This window comes from Sciurus carolinensis, chromosome 8 (assembly GCF_902686445.1).
Source record: "Sciurus carolinensis chromosome 8, mSciCar1.2, whole genome shotgun sequence".
NCBI classification, from domain to species: domain Eukaryota; kingdom Metazoa; phylum Chordata; class Mammalia; order Rodentia; family Sciuridae; genus Sciurus; species Sciurus carolinensis.
The window spans coordinates 135,004,467-135,015,072 of record NC_062220.1 but is presented as its reverse complement, the minus strand read 5'-3'; the positions used below and the strand labels follow the sequence as shown (position 1 = coordinate 135,015,072).

The 10,606-nt window shown below is 55.0% G+C and overlaps 1 long non-coding RNA gene across 6 annotated transcripts; it reads left to right on the top strand.

Annotated features, from left to right (window-relative positions):
- Positions 1-1,441: 1,441 nt before the first annotated feature.
- LOC124991211 (uncharacterized) lies at positions 1,442-10,163 on the top strand. 6 transcript variants are annotated; one of them, XR_007109895.1, is made up of 8 exons: positions 1,442-1,941; positions 2,047-3,462; positions 3,691-3,795; positions 5,115-5,191; positions 5,681-5,826; positions 8,707-8,949; positions 9,112-9,215; positions 9,493-10,163. It is a non-coding gene; the product is annotated as an uncharacterized LOC124991211 (long non-coding RNA). The 6 variants fall into 6 exon arrangements; XR_007109894.1 differs by having other exon boundaries at positions 1,442-2,171; positions 2,918-3,462; XR_007109896.1 differs by having other exon boundaries at positions 1,442-3,138.
- Positions 10,164-10,606: the final 443 nt, after the last annotated feature.

Sequence of the window (10,606 nt, the reverse complement as noted above, 5' to 3'; positions counted from 1 at the left end):
GGGACATTGCCCAGCTATCTGTCCCCTTTCTAGGTGGTGCTAGCAATTTCTGATTTTTTTCTTTTTAATTTAAGTCATTTTTTAAAATTGCAGGATCTGATTTTTCTTTTTCTTTTCCTCTTTTAAAAAATTCTCACCGAGATTGGAAAACAACCCAGAATGGAGCTGAACCAGACACTAACAGGTCTGATCCTGTCCCTTTTACCCTCAGTGCCTCGCCCCACAGCCAGGCTGCTGGTGTGGAACCAGATGTTATTAAAAAAAGAGAAGAAGAGAAAACATCAAATAAATGGAAAACCTGAGAGGTTTCATGAGAAGCTTCCAAAGCTCTGTTCCCTGAATGAAAAGTCAGGGTGACTCTACAGGGAAGAGCCCCACCAGCAGCCCCAGCAAAGCCTTCCCAAGAGCATCTCAGGATCCCCTGTCAGGAGCCCCTGTCAGGAGCACCAACAAGAGGGGGCGGGGCACGCCCAAATGTCAACCAATCAGAGCCCAGGGCCGAGGAGTGGGGGCGGAGCTTCGAACCCCAGGCTTCTAGCCCCTCGGGCTGCTGGCGGCCCCCAAGCACTGGTCCCCGTCCGCGTCTAGGTGTTCACGGGCCTACGGAAAAAGGATCGGACATTTAAGCTTTGATTCCTCACATGATGGCTTTTCTAATTTATTTGTTTTATTTTTGGTGATAACCTTTCTTCACGATGGCGATGGCAAACTGGAAAGAGCTTTCTGCTGTTTTTGTTTTGCTTTATCTTTTTTTTTTTTTTTTTTTTTTTGGCAAGATTAAAAAAAGCTGAGGCACTATGTCAGTTTCTTAAACGTTTTATTTGGTTTCCTTTTGTGGAAAGGTTCAGGTGACATGGACCATTGGGCTACATGGTCTGTAAAGGGTGCGGGAATCTACTTTGAATGTTTCCCAGGGTTGAAAAGCGGTTTTGCAAAGGAGTCCCTGCAACATAATCCTCCAGGAAAGAGTGAACCAAGGATCCTGGAGACAAATAAGCTGAGAAACCTGACGCCGCAGCCCCTCTGAGACAGCGATCATGTACACAGTACATCCAAGGCTCTGACAAGTCCCGCAAAGAAAGACACATCTACTTTCCCGCAGTGTCGCCTTCCTTTTTGACATCCTATGGATATATTTCAGGAACACTCTGAGCCTGGCTGAAGCCACTGTTCTCAGGGCCTGGGGCCTAAGAATGCGTTTTTCCTTGTTTGGCATTGCTGGCAGCCAAGATGGCATTTCAAATGGGCACAAGCCCCGGGGGGGAGTTCCTGAGTTATAAACGGTCCAGGGAAACAATGACCCGATTGTCAAATGTTGTGGCTGTTTGGAGCCCTTGGAAGGGCGGGGACTCACCATCGCCCATTGGGATGGCTGGATCCAGGGCAGTGCCAGCTGCCAGGCTGCAGCCCTAGAAGGAGCCTCCGACCCTGCGGAGCGACAGCCTGGTGGCTCGGACCAGCAGCTGCCCTCCGGCGTATTTTGCAAACATCAGTGTCAAGGCGGACAGGTACCTGCCCCAGGGAGAGGGCGGCGGTGGCCAGGGGTGGATGCGCGACAGGGTGCGGAGGTCAGGGTGTGTGTGTGCACGTGAGTGAGAGCGGGCACGGGTGCATCTCTGTGCCCGTGTGCACGCTCACCCGGGTGCGCCTGGGTGCCAGCTCCGGGGAGGGAAGGTGGGCCACAGAGGGCCAGAGACCCCCGTGCGCAACGCACCACGTATCCGAGTCAAGTCGTGCAGCCTTTGCGATGTCCCCACATCTGCACCATCGCGATCTCCAGGTCGCTGAAGCACCAGGAGGCTCCCCGGGGGAGGGGCTCGCCCAGGGCCTCGCAGCTGCTGGACGGGACACACGCCGAACCCTGCCTTCTGTCCCGCGCATGCAAGCGCCCCCGGCTGAGGCCGCCTGACTTTAGTGCCAGTCGTTTGCAGGACTGAAAAGGTATCCGTGCCCACGACAGAGACCCCGGTTCTAATCCCAGCCGTGCCCCTTTCGGGCGAGTGACCCGGGCGCCTATCCCGCCCCTCTGAGCCTCCGCCTCTGCAGCTGCGCGGCCGGATGGCGTTTTCTCCCTGCGAGGGCAGCGACGTCGCCGGTTGGTGCGTGAAGGACAACTGGGACACGTGCGGCTCGGTGGCATCTCTGGCGCTGTGCCGGCCACACTCGAGGCGGTTAGTCACTCTTCTTGAGTTTGCGTGTGTCTCTTAGCAACTGATGTGCCTTCTTCCCTGGGCGTATCTGCAAGGTGACAGTGGATGAATTGTTCCCAACCTTGGTCTTTCTCATTCCATGAAAGCTGCTCTAATTGCGCCCACACACCCGCCAGAGCGCCCCTCGGTGCCGTCCTTAGCGACGGAGGATGGAGTGGGTTTCTTCTCCGCTGACATTTGGGGCTGGATGGCTTCTGGTGGGAGGGTCTGTGCTATGCATTATGGGATTTGGAACAGCAATCCCCGTACCTAATTATTGGATGCTATTAGTATTCCCAGTTGGACAGAGTCAAATGTGCCCTGGGCAGGGGACAACATGCCCTGTTGAGAATCACTAATTCACTGTAAGTGGTCTGTCCCAGACACCATCTGGCATTGCAGTTCGGAGCATGGGTCCCAGATGCAAATGGCCTGGGTTTGGATGCTGGCTCTATGCTTAACTGCTGTGTGACTTGAGACAAGTCACTTAACCTCTCTGAGCCACAGGTGCTTCATCTGTGTAATGGGAATGGGAGAGCATTTGCTTGATAGGATGAGGGCAAAATGAGAAGAAAGCACTGTTTCTGGGAACTGGGAGACAGGGATCAGGAGGGTCTCCATCTGGGCAAAGGTGAGGAGGGACCCACAGGGTTTGATTGGTCTTGTCACCTTGTTCCTGCCACTGGGAGAAAGGTGGACTCATCTGTGCCTGTGCTTCATTTCCCAAGTGCCTCCCTTGCAGCCTGTGTGCGGAGGTTAATGAGCCATTCAGTTCCGGTGAATTGCAAAGCTCCCCTGGATCAGCCAACACCTGCTGTGCCTGATTGATGGTAGCCCTGCGGCCAGAGAGGACCACAAGCCAGAACCAGGGCAATCAATTAGTCCCAGGTCCCAAGAAAGACTCTGTCCTCTTCTCTCCTGCCTGAAACAGAAAAGGCCGGGCTTTCTGGTTTGTCTCACACGCCTTCCCCACGTCCGAACTATCTCAGAGCCAAGTGTCGGATCTGGGGTTGGAAAAGCTGGTGCTGACTGGTTGCTTTTTGCTGGGAGTTGAAAGCGTTTGACCTGCTTTAATCCCAGCTCTTTGAAGGGAGCGTGATTATTGTCCCCCTTTTACATTAGAAGAAACTGAAGTTCTGAGAGGAGAGCCGGGTCACACCCTGGTCTAAGTGACGGCTGAAAGTCAATTGTTGCTGCTGGGGACTTCCGCTCCTCGGAACCTCAGTTTCCACTTCTGTGAAATGGGGCGACTCAGACACCCAGCCCCTGTGTGGTGAGTGGGAGGAGGGAGCCGTGTCTGTGGCCAAGTTTAGAGTGTTAGATACCAACTGCTCTTCCCTGGGATATTGGGGGCAGCACGGGGCCTGAGCAAAGTGTCGAGAGAGATGGGAACTCTGGGGTGCTCTTTGGTCACTGGTCCCGGTAGTTAGGTGACATACTTAAGCCTCGTGTCGCAGGGAGGAAGGTGGAGGGAGGTATGGTAATTATGCTCATTTTACAGATGAGGACGTGGAGGCTCAGAGAAGCTAAGCAACCTGCCCGCAGCCACACAGCTTACACGTGGTCACTCCAGTGGCGGAGGGCAGGACCTCGAGGACCGGGAGAGGTAAGGCCGGCTCTTTCGTCCCCTGGCAGCAAGGCTCTGTGGCTCTGGCCCCATCTTCCTGTCCTCCTGCTCACGGGCTGGTTTTCCAGGCCGGTGAGCTCTTGTTTTGTAAAAGCACTCGGTGGATTTTAAAAGTCCCACTGTGCGTGCCCCCAGTGGCCTGAGCTTTGCTTCTTGCTGTGGCTGGGCCCAGCCAGTTCATCTCTCTGCACCAGATGGCTGTGGAGTCGGGTGGCCCTGGGGATTGACGGGGTCGCCCAGCTGTGCTCAGCGTGGACAGCCCTGTCTGTGTGCGGACACATCCACACCGCACCCCTCCCTCCGGGGAAAACATGTTGGTGGCTGGTTGGGTGGAGGATGGTGTCTGTTTTCTTGTGTTGACCAAGGGTCGTGGTCTGAGATGATGCCCTGAGTGTTTGTGCCTTCTAGCTTGGCTCTCATGTTCAAGGTTACCTGCTATTGGCCTTGACCCTGCAATAGGGAGACATGTGGACCTGACCTTGAACCCACCTTGAACCTGACCTATGACCTGAGAGGCATCTCTTAGTGAAGCCCAGCCTGGACTGGGTGCAGGAGGGCAGGTGCAAGCTGCCATAAGCCATGGGGTTAGGGGGATGTTTGTTACACGGCACAATCATGGTGATAGCTGACGCACGCGCTGATCAGCACGCAGGATTCCCCCTCCGCACGACAGACAACAAGAGAATCCAGACCTGTTTTGGCGGCAGTGTGATGCAGGAATTCTCAAATTCTTTATTGGCATAAATAATTCAGACATCGGATTCTCACTAAACATTGCACTAAACACAAGAAACAGTAGGCTTGCCGGCTCAGAGGCTCACAAATTGTCCAACAGCCCAAGTTAGAAATACTTTTTTGAGAAGTGTAGAAAACGTTATAAATGATTCTGTACAAATATACACAGCGGACCCTCCGTCCATCCGGCCTTCTTCCCTGGATGGTATCGGAATCAAATATTCTTTCCCAGCAGAGAGACATTGGCAGCAAGTGAGAGAGAGACAGAGACGACAGAGAGAGAGAGACAGAAAGAGACAGAGACAGAGTGGAGAAGGGAAAGAGAGAGGGAGGAGGCGACCCCGGAACACATGAGATCATACATGAGCTCGTTCTGCGACCAGCACGCACACACAGGGAGACGACGTGCGGACCCCCGGTCCGTGGTTCTGTACAGGAATCAGTCTTTGTATATATAATATATATGTATAATATTTATAGGTATATATACTCTGTGTATAGAAAAAGGTAACAGCGTCATTTACAGAGAGAAAGCCTTTTTACAACTGAGGACATTTCCTAAGGTCCAGCACTTCGAGAGCGACCAACCCGGCGAGTCATGCGGTCAGTCCGTGGAGTGGACCCCGGAGAAAGGCCAAAGGTCAGGGAGAGAGAAACGAGAGGCCTGGGGTGGGGAGAGGGACCACCCGACTGTGGGAGGGTCTCAGGCCAGTGCACTCACCTGGCTCCACCGGCCTCCACTGCCCCGCGACCTCCCTGGCCTCCACCTCGGGGCCTGGGGGGAGAATGTCCTGCTTCTGTGAGGACCTGGGTGGGCAGACCAGCTGGTCTTGCCAGAGACTTTCCAGCTCCTTAGGATTGAGCCTTATGGATGTGTTGCCTTGGGGACAGCTGGGGGACTGTGTCAGTGAGGCCTGGACTCCAGGCCGCCAGCCTCCGGGGAGATGGGGACACCCCCTTCCATTTTGCCCATTTCTCAGGAATGCCCCAGGAGGCGGAATTCTGGGAGGAGTTCAGTTGGGTGATAGAAGAGAAGCCAGGCTTATTGAGCACCTACTATGTGCCAGGTATTGTGTGAAGCTATTGACATGGACTCTTTCGTTCACACCCCCCCCCCCCACAACCCCAGGGTCGGTGACGGACCAAGAGCCACAGGCTGTAGCAAGAAAAGTCCAGGATACTCTGAAAGAAGAGCGGACGCTGAGACAGTCAGGGAGACCGTGATGCGCAGCAGGCACTGGCTCCAGAATTGTACGTGGAGTCAAGACCAAGCAGGTGAATAAGCCCTAGTAACCTACAGCACCCACACACACCCTGGGAGTCCTAGAGTCATCAGAGGTGCTGGGTTTTCTGTCCGTCGAACCCTGCCGTATATTGACAGCAACAGAGGACGCACTATCCCACCAATCGCTTCTATGCATTCTCTTCCACACTTTAGGCTCTACTGTAGACTTTAGCTTGTGGCCCACTATGACCCCTGGGTCTTCTTCAGTCACTTCTCTAAGAACCCATCCCAACTGTCATGTATATCTGGAGACCTTTTTGGTCGGGTTTTTCATCAGTACATTGCCATGTCCATGCATGTTCTTGATCTCAACACTCCAGCGGCCCTTATACAGATCAGGAAAGAGGCCACAGTGAGACTGCTGGGGGAGGCTTTGTGGTTCAGCAAGTCAGGTCTTTGGGCTTCAAAGAAATCAGAGACACAGAGGAGGCCAAGGAGTAGCGAAGCAGAAGCAAAGACAGAGAAGAAAATGCTTCAGAGAGAAGAGGAGATGACCCAGGCATAGCAGAAGCCCACCCTCCAAGGTGGGGAGCCGGCAGCGGCAGGTATGGGAGCCTTGGAGGTGACCTCAGTGCCCGCCGGGCTCCAGCAAGCACAAAACCCCCAGGATACCGAGGTCACAGGAAGGACCAGGAGAGAAGTCGAGGTTGCCACGTCTGAGCCAGCGCACTATCAAGCTGGGGACGGCAGCAGGCCAGGGGCAAGGCAGGGAAGAGCAGGTAGCTTTCAGCCCCCAATAAATCATGGTCTTGCCTCTGAGCCTGTGCACGGGCTGTTCCTCCTTCCTGCACACTGTTCCCGACTCCCCACTCCCACTCTACTCAAATTTCAAGACAGCGTTCGGAAGTCTCCTCCTCTGAAAAGCCGTCCTCGAGGGCCCTTGTCTGGGGTGGGTGCTCCTGGGGGGGTCTCAGGGCCCCGTTAGGGTCAGAACTCTTCTTACTCTTCCACCGGACCCCAGGGACCTTGGAGGCAGAGGCCACTTCCCACCCCCATTTTTTCAGAAGCACAGGAGGCCCTTAGGCCACGTTGGCCAAGTGACTATAGGAAATCAAATCGCGGGGAACCAAGGGAGGAGGCCTGCTTGACTCTGGATTTAGGGAGCTTGGGTGGGGACCACAAGCTTGGGAGACAGGCGACAGATTTTCTTAGGCTCCAGCAGCTCAGATGCAGGCGCTATGGCAGTCCTAGAGGGCAAGGTCAAGGTCAAGAGGCCAGGGTGGGTGGGGTGTGGGGGTCCCTGTCCCTCTTGGGCTTCCAGCCTCTGCTAGGAGGCTTGGGGCTCTGGGAACATTTATTCCCGATGGTCACGGGGAGGAGTGTTTTGGAAGTGGGCGGGGGACAAGATGGCAGCATGCGGGTGGGAAGGGGTGGGAAGCGGGGGCCTCACAAAGAGAAAGCGAAGGGGACAGGACGGAGGTGGGGCCGGCAGGAGGCGGGCAGGCTGAGGCCACGCCCCTGGAGCCCCGCCCCCTGGGCCACGCCCCTGAAGCCACGCCCCCTGGGCCCGGGCGGATAGCCAGGCAGGTCGGGTCTACCCTGCACTACGCACAAGCTCATGTCTCCATTTAAAAAAGTATTCTAGTGGCAAGATTTGAAACAGAAAACTAAGTAGAGGAACTTGGCGCAGAAATTCAGGCATCAATTGTCCAGGGAGCGCTCCAGCGGCCAAGGCTGAGCCCTGCCAAGGCGGGATGCTGGTCAGTCGCCTTCTAGAAGGTGCTTGGCGGCCACGGGTCCCACATTCCCAAAGCAACTTTCCCAGCCTCAGCTCTTTGCAGAACCCGCTCCCGCTTTCGCCCCTCCAAGATCCTGGGACCCCCTCGCCCAGGAGCTGGATTCCAGGGGGCGGAAGGGCAGGACCCTTAGGTTGTCCACGTCCACCACCTGCCCAGCCCAACCGGCCCCGGGATCAGGAGGGAGCCGCCCATCACGTCTAACTGCGCAGCTTCGTCTCCACCAGGTGGTCAGGGGCCGGTGTCATTTCTCCACAGTGGCTGGAGCCAGAAGGAGCTGGGAAAGGCCCTGTGGGGTCAGGGGAGGCCCCTTTCTGGGGAAGATGAGGGGACATTCCTGAGATCCCTGAGTAGCCCAGAGAGCAGCTTGAGAAGGGCCCAAACAGGAGCCTCGAGGTTTTAGGACAGAGGGAAGAGGTCCTGGTGCTTCGAAACATAATTATTTTTTTTTGTTTGGTACTGGAGATTGAACCTAGGGACTCTACCACTGACCCCAGCCCCTTTCTATTTATTTTTTTGAGACAGAGTCTTGCTGAATTGCTTAGGATGTTGCTAAGTTGCTGAGGCTGGCCTCTAGCTTACAATCCTCCTACCTTAGCCTCCTGAGTTGCGGGGCTCACAGGCGTGCACCACTGTGTAGGGCTTTCCGAGCGCTTTTTAAACCTGTCTCCCCGCCAGGCCACTCCAGGGGCCTCCTCCTTGAGACCCGATTCCCTGAGTCTGGCTCCATCTGTTCCCATGGAGGCTGACGCGGGCAGCTGCTGGATTGGAATCCTGTAGTGTGCCAAGGCACACCCTTGGGCAGCGTCTGGAGACTTTCTTCTGGATGCCACGCTGGGGGTGGCAGAGCCCTGGCACCCAAGCGGGAGGGTTGAGGATGCTCCCTGTCCTACAGTGCACACCACAGCCCTATCATAAAGAACGCTCTGGGTCCAGCGTCAACAGCCTTGAGGGTGACAATGATCATCCTCCCTCGCTCTTCCTTTAGATCTTGACTGATGCCACCTTCTCCCAAAGACCTCTCTCCACAGTCAAGCCCACCCGGGGTTTCTTCCTCCTGTGAGTTTTCCTTCCTCCGACCCTTGTGAGCTGCAACATATACGTCTGTGGTTGGCAGTTCCTTGTCTTTCTTAGGCTCTGAACTTCGGAATGGGGGAAGACTTTGCATGGCTCATCACCAAATGCCCAGGGTGAATGGAGTAGGTGCTCAGTAAACCACCCACCCAATGAGTGGCTGTGGAAGAAAGTGCGCTCCTGGGGCGTTCTGTGCCAACCGACATCGCTGGCATCCCGATGGGACGCAAGGGCCCTACTCCACCAGGACTAGCACACGGCCGCTGCCGGGGAGGGAACTCTCTGGCTTCGGTAGGCCCGCAGGTGATTCTCTCTGCCATCCTGGCCCCAGGGTTTCCCAACACCCCACCTGCCTAGCACTAGAGGTTAGGATATTTTTAAAGGAGAAGAACTAGCCAAGCTGATGTTTTTTTGTGTGTTTTAAGTGATTGAAAAGAAAAACAAAGATTTGTTTTTAATCATTAGACTTTCAAATCTAAGAAGCCGTGATGTAAATAGATGTCGGCACCAACGACGGCTGCTGGCTCCGCGGCAGGAGAGAGCTGTGCTTCCGACTCATCGTAAGTGAGGTGCGCGGCTGCTATTTATCATCTCTACTACTGCGCAGCTTCTCCTCGGTGCACAGTCTGAGGGAGACGCTCTCAAGCAGGAGCTGGGGAGGTGTAGTGAGGGGAGGAAGGAAACAAAGAGGCAGCCCACGAGAGGTACTCTTGGCCACCAAGCTGGTGTTAAGGGCATTTCAAGAGCTCAGGTATGGAGCTGGTGGTCCACTAGGACCCCAGAAGACACCTGCTTGAAAACTTGATCCTGAACCTTTCACAGAGAGAAGATTCCTCTTCCCCACAGGTCTGTGTGACATTCTCTGGCTTCCCAGATGCCCGGGCTGAACTACGGAACTTTTACAAACTGCCTCAATACAGAACGACCCTCCTGGCTCCCCCGCCCACCTCAGGGGCCCCATGTGTCGGCCCTCCCTGCCCAGCGGTTACCTGGCTGGGGTGCAGTTCAGGCCTTGCCGAGAAACCCTCCCAGAGAATCGTGATTCTTCCTAAGCTGCAGGCAGATTGCCACGTAGCCTCGGACACCAGGGCCCCACGACAAAACCCTTCTTCCTGCATCTTCCAGGTTCCCTGACTGAAAGGCCCTGACAGACAGACGGCGAATGAATGATAACTGTGTTTCTGAAAATTTCCAAGTTTAAACCAGCCTCTGCCTCCTGGAAGGGACCTGGCCTGTGGTATTGACCTCCTTTCTCTGGGCCTCAGAGACAGTCATGCATGTCCACCTTGAGTGGCAACTCTAATGCTCTACAGTTGCATCTGGGATCTGCGGGGAGAGGTGCTGGGATCGATTAGCAATGTCTGCCAAGAGCAGAGGAGTCGGCGGTGTGGCAGACGTGCTGTATATTTGCCCTCTTTGGACTAGATCTTCATCCATCTAGATCTTTTAGATATAGATCTTTCTGGATCTTTGTCTCAGTAGCCTGATGGGAGATAAAAGTTCCAGGGGCTGATCGTTCGAAGGATGTAAAATTCTAGATTCTTTTCGCCGTGGTCTCTGAGCAGGGGCATATTGGGGAAGTCACCGACACACAGCAAACTGGGTCCCTTTGGAAAACACTGTGAGCTAGAGTTTTTCCTCTCTAGGGACCTGGGCAGGGAACCTCATGCACAGAACCTGGATTGACCATCGGCAGGCCTAGGTAGGGAGCGTATGGCCTTGGGGACCAGGTTCAAGTTTTCTGGGGCTCAGCTTTTCATACCAGCACTGAAGGGAAGGACAGGCGTCCCCGGTGGCCGTGACCACCCAGTGCCATCTCAGGTCAGCTTCCTGGTTCATCTCACAGTGCCAGCCTCCTGGGCAGCCGGGACAGATGGGGTGTACCTTGCCTAGCAGCCTGTAAATGCCGGGGGAAGGGGGCCAGCTGCTTTTTTTTCTGTGGCTGGAATACAGACACTTG